Source organism: Canis aureus, chromosome 12, assembly GCF_053574225.1.
Source record: "Canis aureus isolate CA01 chromosome 12, VMU_Caureus_v.1.0, whole genome shotgun sequence".
Classification (NCBI taxonomy): Eukaryota; Metazoa; Chordata; class Mammalia; order Carnivora; family Canidae; genus Canis; species Canis aureus.
In genome coordinates this window covers 46,040,815-46,063,500 of record NC_135622.1, presented here as the reverse complement: position 1 = coordinate 46,063,500, position 22,686 = coordinate 46,040,815, and the positions used below count along the sequence as shown (strand labels likewise).

The window sequence follows — 22,686 nt, the reverse complement described above, 5'->3', positions numbered from 1 at the left end:
ACAGTTTAGAGGTGTTAAATATATTTTCATTGTTGTACAGCTGATCTCCAGAACTTTTTTATTTTGCCAAACTGAAACTTTTTTTTTTCTTTTTTTTTTTTCCAAACTGAAACTTTTTTTAAGGTTTTATTTAAATTCCAGTTAGTTAATGTTCAATGTAATATTAGTCAGGTGTACACGAAACTGAACCTTTATATCCATTGAACAACTCCCCCAGATCTCCCCCCAGCTTTTTAAAAATAACTTGAGACTTAATTTTCATTTTTAGCTATTTTATTTCTTTCTTTTTAAAAGCCTTTTGATGATATGGAGTATAAATCCTACTTTTATTTAAGTATAGTTTGTCATTTGTCATGGCAACATTTATTAAATAATCTGCCTTCCTACTAATACCACATTTGTATATACTAATAGCTCATATTTACAGGTGCTGTTTCTACAATTTGTATTGTGTTTTGTTGATCCTTTTTTGTGCTTATGTGCCATTACCATCTACTTTCAATGACTTGTTAAAATAGTTTTTGATATCTAGTAAGACAAAAAAACTTTTTTTCATAATGATCTTTGTTATTTATATCTATGCATATATGTGTGTCTTTTCTCTGTATTTTGAATCTACTTCATAAGAGGCATGAAAAATTTTGCTAGCATATTATTTGGATTTATATATCAATTTGGGGAGAATTAATATTTTTAATATGTATATTGACTTTCTCCATTTATGCTTTGAAGGTTTTGTCCTTTTGGAAAGTTAGTTTTCTACGTGAAGACCTTATACGTATTTCACAATTTTTTATTCCCAGGTGATTTTTATTTTTGTTTCTTCTAGAATGAAGTGATTCGTTTTTTTTGTTTGATTGTTTTTAAATTGTAGTCTTCCTGCTCTGGTTTTGATTTTCCCTTACCCTATTTTACATTACATTTTCATAGCATTTATCACCTTGTAACAGAGCTGATTATTTATTTTGTTTGTTGTTATTACCTGTCTTCCTTACCTTTTCCCCAAACCTAGAATGTAATATCTCTAAAGACATCTGTCTTTTATATCTTGACCTCATGCTGAGTACTCCCATGAATTCCAGTAGTGATTCACTCTGTTCTCTATTAATTTTATAGGAATAAGTATTCATATCTTACAGAGATAATGTTTTGGGAGTGTTTTCCTTTCCAGAATGAATATGTTTTCTTTTCTTTTCTTTCTTTTTTTTATTTATTGCATTAGTTAAGTCTTCTAATACTGTGCTGAATAGTACATGTGATTTCCCTCATTATTATCTTGTTCTTAACCTGCATGCAAATGCATCTGTTATTTTATTCCTAAACATAATGTTTACCATTGGTTTCTTTCTTTTTTTTTTTTTTTTTATTTATGATAGTCACAGAGAGAGAGAGAGAGGCAGAGACATAGGCAGAGGGAGAAGCAGGCTCCAGGCACTGGGAGCCCGACATGGGATTCGATCCCGGGTCTCCAGGATCACGCCCTGGGCCAAAGGCAGGCGCTAAACCACAGCGCCACCCAGGGATCCCTTACCATTGGTTTCTAATAGGTTTAAACAAAGTAGGGGAGTTTTTTGTCGTTCCTAATTTTAACAAAGTAGGGAATTTTTTTTTTTGTTCCTAATTTGCTAAAGATTTTTATTTTAGGATTTTGAATTTTATCAATGGGAAAAGGAACATGATACATCTCTAGGAGAATTTTCACTGTATTGTAGATAACCTCACCAAGAGACGGGAAGCTGAACATACAGTAGTTGCTAAGAAATAGAAATTGCGGAGAGCTTTTGGCAGTCTTACAGGGGTGAAGAGCCTTGGAGTTCAGGTACTAAGACATCTATAACTTGAGTGACCAAGACCGTGAAGAGAATATAAGCATAGAGAAGTGAGCCCAAAAGTCTGAACCCTGTTGCCCCTAGAAATTGTTGCAGATTAGTAAGCACAAACTAATAGGCAGAAAAACTGAGCAGAAAGCAGCTGTTGAGAGGCTGAGAAGCTAAGCAGAGTTTTCAGCAGTCTAATGGTAACTAGAGAGAGAGAGGAGTCCTGGTAAATGCCCTCAGCTTTCAGATGGGATCTGTGAATAACTATGCCATAGCAACTAGAGAAATAGACCAGGTCTTAATGTGTTTGAAAACTGGCTTCAGGTTAGCTGATTGGATTAGCTCCCATTGCCAACCAGAAACTGAAGAAAATCTTCTATAGAGAAAGAGGAGCATTCACAGCCTCTAAAGTTTTTATTACACAATATCTGACATTCAGTCCCTAGATTCTACACATGCCAAGAGTCATGAACAAGAGAAAAACAGATATAGAAACACAGATGATCAGGTGTGCACTTCAGTGAAAAATGTGCTACTTCCATTATCCCTTTTTTTCAGATGAGACATCTATCATTTGAATTGTCTTTTCCCTATAAAACATCATTTTTAGGCAGGGCATCATTTTTTTCTCTTGCTGTTTTCATTACATTTTTTTTTGTCTTTAGTTTTCAGAAGTGTAACTGTGATGTGTCTTGTTTGTGAATTGCTTTGGGCTTATTCTATTTAGAATTCACTTAGCTTCTTGAATTCCTAAGTTTATGTGTTTGGCCAGACTTAAAAGTTATCAGCTTTTACTTTTGTTTAAGAGTCCTTTTCAGCCCTGCCCTCTTTCTTCTATTTGGGAGTCTGATGACATGAAAGATAAATCTTATGTTATATTCCACAGGTCCCCAAGGTCTGTTAATTTGTTTACAGTATTTTCTATCTATTCAGATTGGGTAGTTTTTTTGTTCTGTCTTCCAGTTCAGTTTTTCTTCCTCTGCCCTTTCCATTCTGTCATACTAATCCTTTTTTTTTTTTTTTAAGATTTTATTTATTTATTCATGAGAGACAGAGAGTGAGAGAAAGAGAGAGAGAGAGAGAGAGGCAGAGACATGGACAGAGGGAGAAGCAGGCTCCCTGTGGGGAGCCTGATGCCATACTGGATCCTAGGATCCCAGGATCACGACTTGAGCCAAAGATCACTCAACCACTGAGCCACTCCAGCACCCCTGTCATATTCCTCTTTGAATCTTTTATATCAGTTACTGTGTTTTTCAGTTCGGAAATTTCCACTTATACTTTTCTTTCTTTGCTAAGACTATTTTTTTTCTTGTTTGTTTTAGACATGTATGTAACTTGAGACATTGTTATGATGGCTGCTCAAAACCCTTTTCAGGTAATCTTAACATCTCCCTTATCATGGTATTGGCATCTGTGGGTCATCTTTTTTCACTCATTTTGAGATATTCCTGGTTCTTGGCATAATGAATGATGTTCATTTGATACCTGGACATTTTGAGTATTATGTTCTGAAACTCCGGATATTATCTAAACATTCTGATTTATAACTGGCTTCCTCTGGCATTGCTCCAACATGAAGAGGGGGATGCTTTCTTTCTGCATTACTGCCTGGAGTTCAGGGTTAGATAGAAGTCCATTAACTCTCAGGTTGGAAGGAAATTCTTCATTATTATTGGTCAGGGATGGGAGTTCTGGCTTCCACTGACTTTTCCTTGGCTAGGAGGGTCAGGAGAGCCCTCAGTACTACCTTCCACATGGCCTCCGTAGGGGAGGACCAGTTTCTTTAGGGCCGTGGTGAAAGGCCTGACTTCACTGGGCCTCTCCTAATACCAGCCTATCATAGGGAGGGAGAGGGGGAGCCTTGTTATTCCAGGTGAATGTCCAGTTCTCCATGTGGTCTTGGCTAACACCATGCCTCCCAGCTGTCTTTCTGTGACACTACTGTCATTGATAGTGTGGGGTTCCCTGTTATAGCTTGGCAAGGGTGGAAGTCTAGGCTTCCCACTTGACTATTGTTGGTGGGGGATGGGTCCACAGCTTTTAAAATTTTTTGTGATGTTTGTCTAGGTATTACAACTTTTATCTAGACTGTCCCCTTTCTGATTTTTTGGCTAAGGAGAATAAGATTTTGTTTGGTTTGATTGGTTGGTTTTTTGAGGGGTGTGGATATGTTGGTATTTCCAGGTTGCCACCTTCTTCAGCTCTTCGACTGAGATAAATTTAAGTCACAAAAGAAAACCCATAGAACTCACTACCGTATCATTTTCTTTGAACCCTGAGGTCCCTGCCTGGTCTGCCTTCTCTCTTTTACCTTTAGGGTGTTCTTATATTTGTTATATATGATGTACAGGACTTTTAGTCTTATTTTTGTGAGAGGAATAGGAAAAAAAAAAATCTACTCCTCTTTCCCAGAAGTGGAAGTCTTCAAGTACTTTTAATTGTTTAGTTTTCATTATAGTTAAAATTCCCTTTTAGTCTGTTTGCCATATGCTTGAGTGGGTAGAATTTTATCACTGTGGCTTACATTTAGGGCTTACATTTTTTTTTTAAATAAAAGTGGTTCATCATCTAGCAATGGAAATTTTAGAATTAATCTTTTAGTCTTAATTATTTTGGAGAAAATGACAAATTTTTATATCCACTTTATTAAAAATATATACATAAAATCTCTAGTTTTTGTTTGCTTCAGTAGAAATGTCTCTGTGGTTTATGTATTAATTACACATATCTTAATGAATTAGTGAATTAAGATATGCATAATTATCTTACAATATTTTAAATATATTAAATTTATTTACTGCTCCATTTTCTAAAGTAGATTGCATTACTTTCATGTGATTGATTCAGGTAAATACAACTGTCATATTGTTTTCCTAATTTCAGGTTCGTTTTACAACTACATCAGAATGGATTAATACACTGAGAAATCAGGGCACCTGAGTGGCTCAGTCAGTTAAGTGTCTGACACTTGGTTTTGACTCAGGTCATAATCTCAGGGTCATAAGAACTAGCCCTTATGTTGGTCTCTGTACTGAATGTGGAGTCCATTTGAGAGTCTCTCCCTCTTCCTTTGTGCCCCCCCCCCAATAAATAAATAAATAAATAAATAAATAAATAAATAAATAAATAAATAATAAAGTAAACCTTTAAAAAATACATGCTAGGAAATCACTAAATACTAATCTGAGGGGTTTTGAAATAAATAAGGGTAAGTTTAATATAATCTTAAATACTACCTGGATTTTTATAATGAATTCTTGATTTGGGCTTAAAATGTATGAGGTATCAAGCTGGACATTGGGAAGAATATCTTCACTTTGATTTTACTCTCTGCTTGTAGCGATTTTCAGTTTTCTTTTGGATCAGGAACCCATTGGAGGGTCTATCTAAAGTTGTATGCAGTCCCTTTTCACAGGCATTGACACATGTCCAATCAGGGTATTTCAAGGATCTTCTAAAATCCCCAGAGTTCACAGATTTTGGGTCAACCCTCTGCCCTGTAGTTTTTAAGACATTTTTACATGCTTTGATACTTTTTAAAATATTACAACAACTTTGAGAATTAGTGGCTTGTATTCATATTTTACATTGAAGAAACTGTTGCTCAACATGGTGTGTGACTTGCCTCATATCACTTGGCTGTCAAATGTGAGTCTAGAACTGAAGACACTCCTAACTTGTAATAATTTGAGAGATCTTCAGCATTTTCTAGGTTCTTGCTACTTAATGTAAAATTGCTGCCCAATAAGATCCTGTCATTTTTTTCCTCAGTGTCCACAAATGAGGATGTCTGTTTAGCCACGTTATCACATTGGATGTTCTTCATCTCCAGTGTTTGCTGAATTGATAATGTGCACAATGATGGTTATTTCTTTATATTTAGGGTCCTCTATCCACTTGTCTATCAGAATATTATGGGTTTTTAGATCATTGTGTATAAATTTTTAGTATGTTGAGTATTAACTTTGTCATGTTTTTTGCAAATACTTTTACCTTTTTTTATTTGCCTTTAATTTTGTGATTTCCTTTTATGTGTAGAAGTTTTCAAATAAGCCTTCAGATTTCCTCTCATTACCATTTCCTCTAATTTCTTCTGTTAGGGTAGAAATACCCAAAGATTTGTTCCGCTCAATCAAGTAAATGCAGACACATACCTAAATTCATAGGCTTTTTTAATTTAAAAAAAATCATGAGAAAAATTGCAATTAGGTTATACTTTCATGGGTTTTGATCTTTTATCTTTTAGAATTTTATCTTTGAATATCTTTTTGTGTAACTAATCCTTTGGGATTTTTAAAATAAATGACATTGTATAGAAGTCTGTCTTCTCTTAAGATAGCTGATAAGTTCTGATGGTATTTATTGAATGTTTCTTTTCTTACCTACTTTTGGCAGTCTACTTTTATCATATATAAGATTCCCATATACACACATATTTGTATTAATATTCCTTTGATCTAATTCTGTATCACTGCCGAATTATCATCCTGTTTTATTTTTTATTTTTTTTTTATTTTTTATTTTTTTTTTATCATCCTGTTTTAATGTTATTGTAACTTTACAGTTTTCTCTTACCGGTCTTTCAAAAATAATGTGTCTCACTTTTGCTTTTAATTCTTACAGAATAACTTAAAATATATTCATCAAGTTAAATAAGGATTTGAAGGATTTTGATTGGAATTGCATCAAATTAAGGATACATCTGGAGAAAAATTGGTATCGCATTATTATATCTTTATGGTCAGTCATGTTATATCATTGTTCATTCCTCCAGCCTTTGCTGTGCTTCTTTATGCTGCTTCTGTATGTATGTACCTTAGTGGAGTCAGGAAATCTTCTCTGTCCCTGTACTCTTGGGGACTTTCCTTATATCCTTTGGCTCCCAGAAGTTTTTTTCTGGCCTTCTCACTAGAAAGCTGTGGTTTGCTTTCTTAGCCTTGCCCCTCTCTACTGTTACCCTGCTGTATCCCATTGGGCCCTCCTGGGTTGAAGTAGTAAGGGAAAAAAAAATACATTGGGAGGATTTCCCCTCTACATAGCATCCTGGCTCCTTTTTCTAGTTCCTTGGGACAGATGGACAGGTTTTCTCTTAGGCTTTTAAGTGTCCTGCCTCTGAGGTATATAGCTTTGCGACTTTGGCTTGCTTCAGGGCAGAGAAAGGAAAAAAATTAGGGAACTGGGAACTACCCCCCCCCCAACCCCAACACACATAAACTTCCCAGCTCGAAGATGCCCCTTTTACTCTAGCTAGAAAAAGGGGGTTTCTCTTGGAGTTTTTGCTGTGTATGCCTGCAGCCTCATTCTGGGACTCTGCCCACCCTCATGTCCAAGTGGTAAATGAAAGGTTTTTTATTTTTATTTATTTATTTTTAAAAGATTTTATTTATTCATGACAGACATGGCGGGGGGCGGGGGAGGGTGGGCACGGGAGGCAGAGACACAGGCAGAGGGAGAAGCAGGCTCCATGCAGGGAGCCCAACGTGGGACTCCATCCCGGGTCTCCAGGATCACACCTCGGGCTGAAGGCGGTGCTAAACTGCTGAGCCACCAGGGTTGCTGAAAGGTTTTTTAAACAAGAGTAAACTCACTACCATATTGATTGTTCCTTCAGATTTCGCCTTTGCTCCTCAATGCTCCTGCCATTGTTTCCTTGTTAGAGTCTTCAGGTAGTTGGTTTTAGTATTCTCTCTAGAGCTTTTAGCTGTATTCAGGGGGAGAGATGGCTATAGTGAATGGGCTTACTACTTCTTGGCATTCACTGAAGTCAGATTATTTCATTTTGAAAATAATTTTTGTTTTTATTTTCTTAAAATGCTTTATTGTTCCTTGATTACTGTATTTTATGAATAAATTTTTCTTGTTTTATGAATATATTGACTTCTTGAATCTCCCTGAAGATACCAATTAAAATTAAGGACCTTTTATTTCTTTTTGTTGCCATACTCTTTTTTCTTTGGGTCATTGTGCCCTTGATTTTTCACCGTAGTGCCTCTCTTGGTTTTTATTAAGTAGCTGATAAATTGTGTCTGTTCACCTTTACAGTATTTTCTTTTTTTTTTTTTTTTTTTTTTTACCTTTACAGTATTTTCAAATGAAGGTCTGAATCAGTGGTTATCAGCTAGAATATATAGAACAATCCCTTGGGGATCCAGTTTAAATGCAGATTCCTGACCTCACAAAAATCTGATTCAGTAAATCTGAGGTGGGGCCTAAACACTTAGGGGATTCTGATGCTATTAACTGGTATAATTCTAGAAAGGTCAATATTCTTTAACAAAGCATTGTCTTCTTTACTGAATATCATCACTGACCACAGGACTCTGCTGGTTGGCTTTCTACTTTGGCAAATGGGAGGTGGAGTTCCCTTTTCTTTATCAGGTACTTGTGGAGACAAGGCTAACAAGCTGGGACCTGCCCCTCCCTCAATTTCAGCTACAGGGAAGGAATTTGTATGCAGAGAGAGTTCAGATTAGTTCTGAGTTGTCTTTCTTTTCCCCCCCTCCAAAGATATTGTCCCTAGCATGCTATTATCCCTATCTCAGAGTTCATACTATAAGTCCTCTGACAAAGACTTTACACTCATAGTAAATGTTGACCAGCAATTACTCTTTACCATCAGAGTTGTACTGGTCATCTTTGTTGTTTTTTTACTCAGTTGTTCTGTGGTCTGCTTACACTCGCAGGCTCTCCTGACAAAGAGGTATTTAAGACAGGGAAGAGGTAGATGAATGGGTCAAGGCTGCCATCTTGAACCAGGAAGCTACTGTTACTTTTAAAGTGATGTTCGTTTGTAATGTGCCAAGAGGTATTTTGAATTCTCACATACAAAAAAACACCATAAAATCTGTAGCAGGATTACAACTTACTTATACTCAGTGCAAAGAAAAATGTAGCTTCTTTATTTTTCCATAACTCATCTTTTCGTTTTGATGGACTCTTGTCACTGAATAACAAGAGGAAGAGTGTTCAGTCTGGTAAAAAACTAAGTCTCTTAAATAGTAATTTAAACTAAACTCTTTGGATATTTCAGTCTGTGTTTGAATATTGTCATTCACATATCTGTTCTCTCACATCTTGCCAAGTGGAATCCAGACTTACGAGTTTCATGTCTGTGGCTTGTGTGTCCTTGTAGTGTTAGAAGGATGTCAGGACCTATGGCCCATGTGCTGTCTCCTCTGGTTTCTCTCTCGTGTCTCCTTTGATAAGTGGTTGTACTAGTACCTGCAATTGTGACTACTACTACCAGAACTGTCCTTAGGTGTTCTTCAGATGTCTGTGGCTGAAATTCACAATTGGTGTTACTTGAGGTCTGTTCTCTTGGTTCCCAGGATGCATTGGCCACCTTCCCAGGTATCACAGATAATCTGAGGTCTGGCTAGGGCATTGCATTGGCCCTCTGGGCAGGTGGTCTCTTTTACAGGCCTCTACTATGGAGTTATTTTGCTCCTAATCACAGTGACCTCTTCTGGCAAACTCCCCATCCAGCATCTTTAATCACCTTTCCTGTACTACTTTAGAGCCCTCAGGAATTTCCCAGTGCCTTCCATGGTGCATAGATTAGGGAGACTCCAGAGCTGATCTCACACCCTTCCTCAATCTGATCATGCTTCCATGCATATTTTTTGATGGTTATTTCCAGCTTGGGCTGGGTGTGTATAGAGGACAGGTGAGAGTTTGATGGTGTGTGAGGTAGGGGGATGCTCCTGGAAGGCAGACACTTGGCACATTCTCAGCAGGAAAGAGAGCAGAAGCCATTCTAACTCTTAAGATTTCCTTATTCCATCAAACATTTTTTTCCTTTTGCAGCCTCTACCTGGAGAGAGTACTGGGAATGTTGGTCCACTCACTTCTCCTGTGTCTGTCTCACTTTTTTATCCCAGTCCTCTAGCCAGAATTAGGAATTGGAGGCTTTAATTCACACTCTCTCTAGGTTTTATCCTCCTCCTATCCTAAGTAACAAGCCTTACATTGGAGCCATCATATGCAGAAGGAATGTCTGCTCTAGAATATGGAAAAAAAACTATAATCTGGGTCTTTCAGTTTTGGTTAGAAAATATTAGTGTCAAAAAAAATTTTTTTTCCTTTGGGAAAACTAAACTTTAAATGTTTTTATCTCACTGCAAAACCTCGTTTTTAATTCAGAAGGTAAATATGAAATATTTCTTTCTCTTCGTATTCCTGAACTTCTCCAACCACATGGCTGCTATTATAGAATAGTAGAGAAGTAAGTAGAAGGAAATGCAAATGGGAAAAGTATTTTAATAACTGTTTTCATAATCATTAGGGTATATTTACCCTCCTTACTCTTCTTTTTAAAAATTTGTTTTTTCTTACATGTTTATCCTCTTACCATTTTAATTATAGTAGAGATTCTTATGATTATGTTTCTGAAACGTATTTTCGTTATTTGATTTGTATTAAGCCTATAATTTGGGTATCATTTTATGCCTTAATAATATTTTTCCCAAACAGGAAAATAGTATTTGTCTCTATTTTTTTGTATCTTCTTTAAGATACAAAGCCTTATGCATCAGTAAGGTTTGTAAAATTTTGAAATGTGGTTTTAAAATACAGGTCTCATTCTTTTTTACATGATTCTCTTTTTTTTAAATTTTGTTGTTGTGTGTGTTTAAGAGAGCAGCATCCAGCTTGCAGTTCGGTTCCTTCTGCTTTATGGTTGTATCCTATGTGTTCCCATCGTACTTTGTTTATTGGTCTTTTCTCGAATTCCTCATATTTGTGTTTACTAGAGTGTCATCAGCTCAAGGACAGGAACTCAGGTACTGTTTGTCTTTATTTGCCTTAATGACTAACATATCCCTGCTCATAATAGATGTGGGGGAATCAGCAAACTCCTCTGATTTACTTTTTTCCATAGTTCCTACCATGTATTTTTTTAAAGATTTATTTATTTTATTTTAGAAAGGAGGGAGGGATAGAGGGAGGGAGAGTTCCAGGCAGACTCCACTCTGAGCGCAGAGCTGAGCGCAGAAGCCTGATGTAGGGCTTAATCCTATGACCCTGAGATCACGACTAGAGCCAAAACCAAGAGTAGGGCGCCCACCCGACTGTGCCACCCTGGCACCCCATATCATATTCTGATGTACTATATTGTTTACTTACTTGTTTTATGTATAGTCTCTCTCCCCCCACTAAATTCTAAGCGCTGTGAAGGTAGAGATTTTTAACTTTTTTGTTTACTTACTGTATTTCTAATACCTGGAAGAGTAGCTGGCACAAAGCTGACCAGTGATTGTGGAATGATTAATTAATGAGTTCAAATTTAGATAATTGTCTAAATTATTCCATATGACCTACAAAATATGGTAGGTATGAATTTCTGGTATGGAAAAAATTAATAATATAGTCATAAAGGTATAGAGTTTAAAAGTGAGGAACACCTTAATATCATTGAATTCTGTCTAATTTTGTGAAGTAACCAAAGGTGAAGTGACTTGACTTAAGCACATAGCCAGTTAATTGTTGAAATGGAACAAGAATTTAGAACTCTTGAGTAAAAATAGTGGCATCTGGATATGTAGTAGGCAGAATATGTGATTGTAGGTAAGAAGAAGTGCAAGGTTCTGGAATCAGAGGTGGCACGTTATCTGATTTTCTGTGCATCAGTGTCCTCCTCTGCAGACCAGGAATGATTGTACATTTCTTACAGATTGTTCTGAGATATATATGAGGCAAAGCATATTAACTCTTAGCACTTAGTGGAAGCTCAAGAAAGTAGCTTTCATTATTACTATTTGGAATATTTTTCATCCTTAGCTTGTGACTATGAAAGATCTTTAGCTGTTTTTGGGACTTTAATAGCTGTAGCTTGCCAAGCTCCCAGGGTCTTTGGATTGAGGCATATCTTCTTCCTTTGACCCAGAGAACACTCTTCTCTGGCAGCCTTTGCCAGTTTAGCACCTACTTATTTTTCAGGTTTCTTCTTGTATCTTGGATTTTTAAACTTTTATTTTGAGAATTTCTAAGCATATAGTGAAGTAGAGAGTATGAGGAATTGCTGTGTATCTATTACCCAGCATCAATAGCATCAACATTAAGTATGTTTATATATCAAAGAAGCTGATCTTCTATCCCAGTAAAAATCATTTGTTTTTTTTTCCCTTCATAGCACATTAACACAATTTGTCATTGTGTATATGTTTCTCCTCTATTAGACTGTAACCCCCATAAAGGCAGGAGTTGTGTTTATTTTCTTTATTGTGATGTACCCAGTCTTTTAGAGTGCTTGAAATATGGCAGGCACTGTACATGAATGAATTCTTAAATAACTGAGAAAGTTGCTAAGGGATTTGAAAAAAGGAACATTTGATGTAAACCTTTTGACTAACGAAGATTGAGAAGCATGATTTGGGCAGCTTTATATGAAAACCATAGGTAGCTTCTTAGGCTCAGATGCATATACAGAAGGACAAGCAACCTTGTTCTCTGTTTTTTTCCATGTAAGCTTCTGCTGGAAAGCAAATTCACTGATTCCTGGCAAGACTATCAGTTGAGTTTATAGGATATTGTTCATTGTAAATGATGAAATTAGCTTTTGGGGGAATCACTCTTGGATAAGGTAAAATGACCCATTAAAGTTCTAGACCTGTAAAGGTAAGGGATCAAGTACCTCTGAAGCTCTGTGGAGAAGTGATAGTCTTAGAGGCCTTTGCTCAGCCATCAGCCTATCTCTTGTTATTATAGCTTCATTTGATGAAAATCAAGAAAACTGTTTTTCTCTTCAAATTGCTGTCCCCTCCTACTTTTTTTTGTACTGTTTTGAAGCAGTAACCATGGTTACTAGTAGAGGCTCCTTAGAGCTTTAAAAACCTCAGACAGTTTCACAGCTGGAGGCAGAATGATCTAGATAAAAGCATAAGAATAAAGCTTACTGTGGTTTTTTTTTCCTTCTGTTAGAACTGAGTTCTTTCATTAGAGAGCACTTTGCATAAAGTGAAATGTTCTTTGTTCTCACTAGAGTAGACAACATTTTCATTTAAATTAACAGTAAGTTAGCACCTGGCTCCTTTTTAAAGTCAGGAAAGAGGTAATACTACCACTCCCCTGTCTTCCTCCAGAACTTACCCTCTCTCTAACCTCTTCTTTCTCTTTTTTTCGTTATCACCTTCCCTGGACCAAAAGTGAGTGATAGTAATACTGGGATTTAGGCTCAGATGGAAAAGGTTGTGAAGTTGCAGGTTTAGATTAATGGGGTAAAAAGGAAATGAGGGAACACTAAAACCTAGATTCAGGGGCATCCCGGGTGGCTCAGCGGTTTACCTCTGCAGCGTTCTGCCCAGGGCCTGATCCTGGAGACCCAGGGTCGAGTCCCATGTCAGGCTCCCTTCCTGGAGCCTGCTTCTCCCTCTGCCTATGTCTCTGCCTCTCTCTCTGTGTCTCTCATGGATAAATAAATAAAATCTTTAAAAAATAAAAAAATAAAACCTAGATTAAGTGGTACCAGGAATGTGTTTGCCAGGATCAAGAAAAATCAAGGGCCAGCTTTTGTCAGAGGGCCAGAGTAAGTGATTTCTAGGAGGAAGGCTAGGCAGCAAATACTGTCTTGAGGAATGACGCTGTTGAGAAGGGAAAGGAAATCTATATATATTAAACACCTAGTATTTATTGTGAATACCTGCATATGTACTTTCTACTCTATCATGCTCTCTTATACTAGGCTGAAAGGATTCTTTTAAATTTTAAAATGACTCATTGTTTTCTTTGTAGTGATTTTCTATTCTGAAACTATGCCACCTTAGCTTACAGCTGGTTTATACAATCTGGTTTCTTGGTGTGATCTAGACCAGATGTTGGCAAACTAAAGCCAATAGGCCTTTTATGTAAATAAAGTTTTCTTAGAACACAGCCACCATACTCATTAGTTTGTATATAGTGATTGACTGCATTTGAACTATGAAGGCAGAGTTGAGTAGTTGCTACAGAGACCGTATAGCCTACAAAACCTAAAATTAAAATATTTACTGTCTGGCTCTTTACAGAAGAGTTTACCAACCCTGCTCTAGATGGACTGGATCAGTTCATCTTGGACCAGATGTGAGAATGGTTAATGGGAGGAAAACACAGTCTTAGGTTATACTCCTTGTGGACATTAGAATAGTAACAATGTGAAAAGAGGGTTCTGGGGATTTGGATGAACATGGTTTTCTGAGCCCTTTTTAATCATGAGCCTCAAACCAAACTGGAAAGAAAACCTTAAGTATAAACATTGTAGACTGGGTTTTTTTTTTGGCATATTTCTTTGCCATTTATTCCTACACAGTTGTGACCACAGTCTTATATGGACTTACCTAATTTTATTACTTGTATACTCACATAAATGTAGATTTGCATCAGTATTTTAATTGGAAATGACCTTGGAGATCATCTACTCCAACATCCTTCTATTACACATGGCTGAAATGGAGTTTCAGAGAAGTTGTGGTATATACCAAATGTCACAATGCAGATTAGTGGCAAATTTGGGGAGTAAAACCCTGGTGTTTTGACTGATTTCTTGCTGTCATGCATTCACACATGAAGTCTGCTCTGTAAGGCCTTGTCCAGTGTTTCTTTACATAGGATTCAGAAAACTAAAGCTGAAGAGGAGAGAAACATTAATTCCAGATTCTTAGTTAATTCTGCTACTGATATCTTTGTAATTTTTAGTAAATATACCATTCTGTGATAGAAGTAAGAATCTAGAATACAGATTAAGTTTGCACGGATGATTATAGACCAAGTTCTAGATATTTGCTTCATTTCCTGGTAAATGCAATTATTCAAATAGACACAGCCCCTCTTCACAGTGGATACTCACAGTCCCAGAGTAATTTAATTTTAAGTGGAACATTGAAGAATCCAGAATCTGTGTTGTTCTAAGTAGGTTACATAAATGTGTTTAAATGTTTTTCACTTGTGAACTGAACAAACTATAATTTGAGATTTATGATTTCATAACTTTTTGAAAAAATTCCTTAAGAAGATAAGCTATAACTAAGAAGGCAAAAGAAATACATCAGAAATTATAGCCATCTTACTTTCATATTCCTGATAGGAATATTGCCATTACAATTGGGGCAGAGTCATTATTTTCCTTAAAAGGCCTCTCCCTTTATTGCATCAGAAAATAATCGTAGAATGTCTTCTTGCTGGTTCCCTGGAGACCCATTTTAGACAAGAGAAATCCTAAGAGAAACTTGCAAAAAGATCTACATTGGAAACCGTACTAAAAGAGGAGATATTAGCATCCGTTTGGCTTATTCTGAATATGATCTATAAAACCTTAACACCAGTGTTATTTGCTTATATTTAATTAATCTCTACAGAGTTGTATAATTGCTCCTTCTCTTCCTATATATGAGGCCCCTCTACTTTTTTTCCTTTTACATTGGAGAAGTGTTCTAAATTTTTTCCTTAACTTTTCTTTCTTTTGTAATATAATGAGTAAATTCACGTAGCTCAACAAACTTAACCAATCTTAATTATAAATTAGTTATGTTCAACTTTTAAAGTGCATGATTGCTATGTAATCTTTCAGAAATTGAAGCCATTTTAGTAGGTCAGTATTTTATATTGAGTTTTATATTTTTATTGAAGGTCTATCTCCAAATAGATTATATACATGATCAAATATAAGTTTGTTTAAGTTTGGAATCCTAACTAAATGTTTTAATAAATTATACCTGCTTCATGATAATTGAGATTGACATATAATCATGATGGTTTGGGGATATCACTTATCTGGAACTGATTTACTAACATAGACTAATGTTCTAAGCTAGTTTGAGTTCTTTAAAACCATGTTTCTCTTTGATAATTTTAAGAATAACTGATTCCTCTTTACAGTTGTTTGAAATTTAATTTGTTAAAAAGAATCAGATGCAAAGTGCTGCTTTGTTTTCAAACTTATTAATATATCTCCAGTTATTTAATTTTTATTTACATTTATGGAATATAAGTTTCTAACATGAGTTCCCTAGACCACTTTAGAGGGTTACTAAACTCTCCTGATATTATATTAAAATTTTTTTTCCATGTGGGAATTCTTTTAAGATGAAGTGTCTGTAGCATTTATTAGAGTCTCAAAGCTGTCCATCAGCTAAACAAGGTTAAAAACCACTTTTATCGGGCTTCTAAAGCATTGTACCTTCCAAAGGAATATTGAAGGTAAATTTGCTTTGCTTTCTAGAATCACTTAATCATAGAATCGTGGGGTGACCAACCTCCATTTTTTTATAGGTGAGTAAATTGAAGACCCCAGAAGTTAATGACTACTTACCCAAGGATTATCCAAGAACCCAGCAGGGCTCTTGTGGTATCCTGATTGATTTCCTTTTTTTTTTTCCCCCCTGATTGATTTCTTAGGGCGTTTTTAGCCTTCCAGTCTCAACACAGAGATTGTTGAGCTTTCAACTTGATAGCAAAGTATTTGTATTTGAATACAAAGCTTTTGTGGGCACAATAGAAATCTTGAATAATTTGCCCCAGTGGGTACCTAAAGTACTAATCTGATGCTAGTTTATGTAGTTTCTTGGAGGGAGGAGGATATATGGAGTTCCCTGTAGTCCCAAGGGAACATCTCTTAATCTTCACAAAAAATTATTCTTCTGGCAGTGTCAGTGTTGAAGTAGAGTTTAGAGACATTTCATTCATTCGATTAGCAAATATTTATTATGTGCCTACTATGGGGATGTAGGTTTCACTAGTTGATAAAGTATAATTGTGGAAAATTAAGAGATTGTGTTAATTTAGTAATATCAGCAGTTTAATGTTGGAAAATGTTCTTCATTGTTTCTTTTTTAAATTAATTAATTAATTAGTTTTTAAAGATTTATTTATTTATTCATGAGAGACACAGAGAGAGGCAGAGACATAGGCAGAGGGAGAAGCAGGCTTTCCGCAGGGAGCCTGATACGGGACTCAATCCTGGATCCCGTGAGCCGAAGGCAGATGCTCAACCACTGAGCCACCCGGTCATGCCATTTGTTTCTTCTTTAAAGATTTATTTTAGGGCACCTCGGTGGCTCAGCAGTTGAGCTTCTACCTTCAGCTCAGGTCATGATCCCGGGTTCCTGGGATCAAGTCCTGCATCAGGCTCCCTGCAGGGAGCCTGCTTTTCTCTCTGCCTATGTCTCTGCCTCTCTATTTCACTGTCTGTTTTGAATAAATAAATGAGTAAATCTTAGAAAAAAAAATTTATTTTAGAGAGAGCACTAGGGGGAGGGGCAGAAGGAAGAGAGAATCTCAAGCAGAGTCTGCACTTACCACAGAGCCCTGTGTGGGGCTGAATCCCAGGACCCTGAGATCACGGCCTGAGCTGTAAACCGAGAGTTAGACTCAACTGTGCCACCCAGGCACCTTGGAAAATGTTTTTCTTTCTAGTCACTAAACCAGAGAAGAAAATGTATAATAATACTGATAGCAGTTTTTGTATGATAGTTCTTAGTATACCAGTTGACAGAGTTATGGAATATTACAGAATCTCAGACTACTGGGAATTAATGAAATTACCTTATATAAATAAGGACCAAAGCTAAAAAAAGATTTTTATTGTCACTCTTAACTATCCGATTGAGATTTAACTATTGTTCTTAAGTTAATGATTTTTTAATGTTTAAATTTGTGGTCAGATTTTTCATTCTGAACATAGATTCTGAATTTTTATATTATTTGGTAATTTAAGGTAGCCTAGTTACAAGTGTTAAAGCTATAGTAAATTAATTTGAAGTATTCTTAAATGAACTTAAATTGTAATCACTTTCCATATATACTTAAGATGCTTTCAAAATAAGAGTTTTATGATTTAATGTCTTATTACATTTCAAAGAATTAAAGACTAATCCCATTTTACAATATTCATTTTACATGGTATGCTAAAGATTTATGAACTGTGAGATTTTGTGCATATCTTTCAAATCCCAGTTAGTTTGAATTTTAAAACTGGAACAAGATTCTTCAACATTCTGAGTCCTATTTTAAGATTCCTTAGCCAGTTCAGCTCATTAAAAAAAAAAAAAAAAACCACTCCAAAGGAATACTAAAAATAGAATTTCTGTTGTGTTCATTTTCACATTCTGTGTCTTTTAAAATATATTTACTTTATTTTTATTTAAACATATAAAGTGTGTAATTGATTTTCAAGGGTGAATATATGATTAAATATTTTAGATATAGGCAGTAAAATTCAATTGATGCAGGAACCTCAGTTGTGTTCTGCCCCTACCCCTTCCTGTGCTCCCATGATTAGTATCCTGAGCTCATAACCTTATATTTATTGCATCATCATTTATTGTATGTTTATTTTATTGTTTCTTTCCTCAACTAAACTTCCCCTATTCCCAAGTCCTTGAGGAGAGAGATCTAGATCAACTTTGAATCTTCAGAATGTAGCACACAAAGGATGCTCATACATTTCTTAAATAAACGAATTGATTGAGGGCCTGAGGAACCTATCTTTGGGTCCTTTATACTCACCAAACAAGACTTTAAACTCTGGCGTACTGTATAATGGTTTCCCAGAACCTATATGTCTCCAGAGAGATTGACTGATTGATGGATTTTAGTTCGTGTACATAATTGTGGGGGCTGGGAAAGCTGAAATCTGCTGAGTGGGCTGGCAGGCTGTACACCCAGGAAATTATTGATGTTGCAGCTCAAGTCTGAAGATGGCCTACAGGCCCTCTTCCTTGGGGGACTGCAGTCTTTTTTTCCTTAAGGCCTTCAACTGATTGGATGAGGCATACCTACATTATGGAGGATAATCTACTTTACTCAAGATCTACCCATTTAAATGTTAGTGTGTATCTTCAACCAAATCTGGAGTCAGAATGTCTATTAGAAAAAAAGGTAGAACAATTGCAAAGAGTGAAAGAAGTTTAAAAGACGTATACCTCAATGCTGTGCACTTCATTTGGATCCTGATTAGATTAAACCAGTTATAAAAAGATGGACTTTGTTAGACAAACAAAAAATTTAAAATGGAGTATTAGATGATAGGAAGAAATTGTAATTTTATTGGTTATGGTAGTTGGGATTGTTCCATTTTTAAAATTGTTCTCTCCATATGGACTGAAGTCTTTATGGGTCAAACAAATAGAATAACTGGGATTGCTTTAAAATACTTCATCTTTATCCTTATGCCTAAAATAGGTGAAACAGGGGACGCCTGGGTGACTCAGCAGTTGAGCATCTGCCTTTGGCTCAGGGCATGATCCCGGGGTCCTGGGATAGAGTCCCTCATTGGGCTCCCCACAGGGAGCCTGCTTTTCCCTCTACCTGTGTCTCTGCCTCTCTCTCTATGTGTCTCTTATGAACAAATAAATAAAATCTTAAAAAAAGAATAAAGTAGGTGAAACAAGATCAGCAGAACATTTATAATTGCTAAGGCTGGATAATGGGTATATAGGTATTCATTGTATTATTTTACTTCTATGTATAAAAGTTTCCATAAGAAAAAAGTTGTCTTTTTTTAATGAGTGAAAGTATAATAAAAACCGGGCTTGTCACATAGTAAAAAAAGTTAATTCATCTAAAAAAACCTGCATAGCAGCATCTAGATTGGTTTTGACCATGTATCTGGGTACTGTGGCTTAGCCAAGTTGACATGTAAAATTAACCATCACAGGTACCAAGTAAGTGATTAATTTCAGTGGGAAAAAAGGATTCCTCAGCATTTTCATAAAGAAATTAACTATGGAAAAATTGAAATTAGTATAAGGAATATTAAGTTAAAAAAAGAAGCATGCATGGATGGCTATGGCCAGGACTATATTTATATATTTGAATCTTATTTAAGTGCAACATAGGAAAAAAATTGAAACATAATGAACAGGTATTACATGCTATACAAATTAGGACATTTTCAGGGAACAGTGATCAGAATGGAGTAAATTAAGGAAAATATTTTAAAAGAATATACATTTTGATCAAATTTTGAAGAGTGTGTGCATGCTATGTATACATATATGAAGTTGGGGGATGATCCCAATAAGTAGAATACCAAAGGTTTTTTGAGAGGCTTGGGTAGGGAAAGGCAGGGAATACTGAAGGAGGGCCTTGAGTAGTATACATTTTACATCTGTTAAGCTAGACAATGAAAATGACAGCAAACTTTTGAGAGTTAATTGGGAGAGACGTGATTAAATAAAAACATTTCTTGAAGATACTGTTTGGTATGTATAATGGGCTAGAGTGATTTCTAAGTCCCCAACCACAGGAGATGAGAACCTGTACAAAGATTTATAAATAGAAAGAAAATCCAAGTCTCTTAGAGGTTGCAGTAGAACTTTGTGATTTCATGTTATAGACAAAGATGAGAGAGGATATGCCTAAACTGGGGGTCTGGAGCTATAAAAATGATGTTGTTAATTTCAGTAGAGATGTGGAATTATAGAAAGTGGGCGGATAGAATATGATGAATGATGTACACACATGACTCAGAAGATATTCCATGAGGTAAAATTTATATTCTTGTATTCTATTATTCCCAGTATTTTACCGAGGCATAAAATAGAATACCCTCTTTTAAGAGAGAGTATGCATGAAAACACAATGGGAAGGGGAAGAGGGAGAGAGCATCTCAAGTAGACTCTGTGCCGAGGGCCTGGAGCCCAGAGCTCATGTGGCCACCTGAATCCAAGAGTCAGACACTTAATCTACTGTGCCACTCAAGCACCCCTTACGGAATTTTATCTAACTTGATATGGCCAGCATACTTTGGTTATAAAATTTATAGTATAAAACTTAATATTTGAAGATATCCAACTACGGGTAAATCATTTCTATCAACTGTGTAGTTGATAGACTTTTAAGTTTCAGTTGTATCTATTGTGACAAAGACAAAGAAAAACTGTAGAAGTTCAAAGTGACAGGGTATTTACAACTGTATTTTGGGAAGAATTTGTGAAGGATGTCAACTTAAGCTCTCATAAATAGGATTTGGAACCTCTTACATAGTGGGACTAATGGGGCAAGGGAAAGGCCTGAAAGTTGGAGGCTCTATGACCAAACACGTATTACGTGTTTTAAAAGAAAGCTTTGTTAATTTGGATTATCTTAGAATTTATACATAGCTCTTTTACCTGCTTATTGTGTATGATTAGTCATTTCTATCTTCCTCCGCCTGAATCCTGTTTACATTGACCCGATTGTAGCTTCAGTTAGTTGTATTTACCTTTTTTCACTCATTCCCCTTCTCTTCTTTAGTCTGGCAGTCTCAAAAACAAAACAAAACAAATTAAAAAAAAAAAAAACATATGAAAGTATCGGTTACTTCTTGAAAGTAACACTGAAATTATCTGTTATTTCCCATCTGTTCTTTATTTTGTTATCATGCAGTGTATATGCTTTTGTTTTCATTACTTTGCTTTGACCATAGGTGAGGATGTTCCTTGGTCCAGAGCCACATATTCCTACCATTATCATTGTGCTTTGGCCTACCTCCTCTTGCCTTCTTTCCAGATAGGAGCTTTTTTTCAGTGATAGTATTTCTTCCTCTGCATGCTTCTTAGGCTCCATTCTGTTCTGTTTTCCAAACCTTATTGCCTCTTACTGTTTTACTCTCATGGTAAATCTCTTCTTTGGATTGCATGCATTCATTCATTCATTTAGATTGTATTTATTTATTATTTTATTTTATTTATTTTATTTTATTTTATTTTATTTTATTTTATTTTATTTTATTTTATTTTATTTATTATTTTATTTTATTTATGAGAAACAGAGAGACAGAGAGGTAGAGACACAGGCAGAGGGAGAGGCAGGCTCCATGCAGAGAGCCCAATGTGGGACTCAATCCTGGGTCTCCAGGATCATGCCCTGGGCTGAAGGCGGCGCTAAACCGCTGAGCTACCCAGGCTGCCCTGGATTGCATTGATAGTAGTTTTTATGAAATGCACAGAACTTGAATTACTGAAATAAAACTACATTTAATTTCTGTACTTCGGTTACTGTTCTTTGCCTCAGTTTTCATCAGGTCAACTGATTTTCTTTCGAGGTAGTCAATATCTTCAAGATTTCAGTAAATATTATCATCTTGCAATAAAAAATAGCTGGTATTGTTGAGGCTTGTCACTTATAAAGTTACTGGAGAGTGGAATATTTAAAGTATTCATGCAGTTTACATGGATAATTTTCCATAATTCTATAGCTTCAATATTATTTTAAAAATAATACCATACATTTATAATCAGTGAAGCTACATTTTTAACAGTGCTGGGAAAAAAAACGATTTAAGAGCTCCTGAACATCTTGACCTGACTCCTTTCCCTGATAATTCTATTAATTGGGATCCCTCTGGAGATTGGTCTTTGGAAAAAAAAACCCACCTTCTTCCCACCTTTACCCAGGAGATGAGAATATAAGTATTCTTTTCTTTGCATGTACTTTAAACTTGGTTAGAATTATTGTCTCCTGAAAGACTCCTAACTCTGGGAAACGAATTAGGGGTGGTGAAAGGGGAGGTGGGCGGGGGGTGGGGGTGACTGGGTGACGGGCACTAAGGTGGGCACTTGACGGGATGAGCACTGGGTGTTATTCTATATGTTGACAAATTAAACACCAATAAAAAATAAATTTATAAAAAAAAAAGAATTATTGTCTCCCCCTCCACCTTAATCGTTCCTTGTTAATACTTCTGTATTTTCAAAAAATACTCATTCTAACTAAAATTAAGGAAGAGCACCCAGACTTCAGTGGAGCTTTCAGTTGTTATTAAGTACAATTATTAAGTACAATTATTATTAAGTATATTAAGTATTTCCTAAGTGGTCAAATGTAATTTCCATTTGGAAATGTAATTTCCTAAATGGTCATGTGATTGGGGAAGAATAGGAACAAGTAGTTGGATGGTCAACTGATAAATTCGTTT

The 22,686-nt window shown here is 35.8% G+C and overlaps 1 protein-coding gene across 8 annotated transcripts in view; it reads left to right on the top strand.

Moving 5' to 3' along the window:
* Positions 1-22,686, top strand: part of NCOA1 (nuclear receptor coactivator 1) — a 244,984-nt gene that overhangs the window by 81,213 nt on the left and 141,085 nt on the right. The window contains exon 3 of one of the 8 annotated variants that reach the window (XM_077843899.1): positions 3,143-3,195. The exons of the other annotated variants lie outside the window; for them this stretch is intronic. The gene's annotated coding sequence lies outside the window, so the exon portion shown is untranslated. The remainder of the gene's footprint in view (positions 1-3,142; positions 3,196-22,686) is intronic. 8 annotated transcript variants of the gene reach the window in all.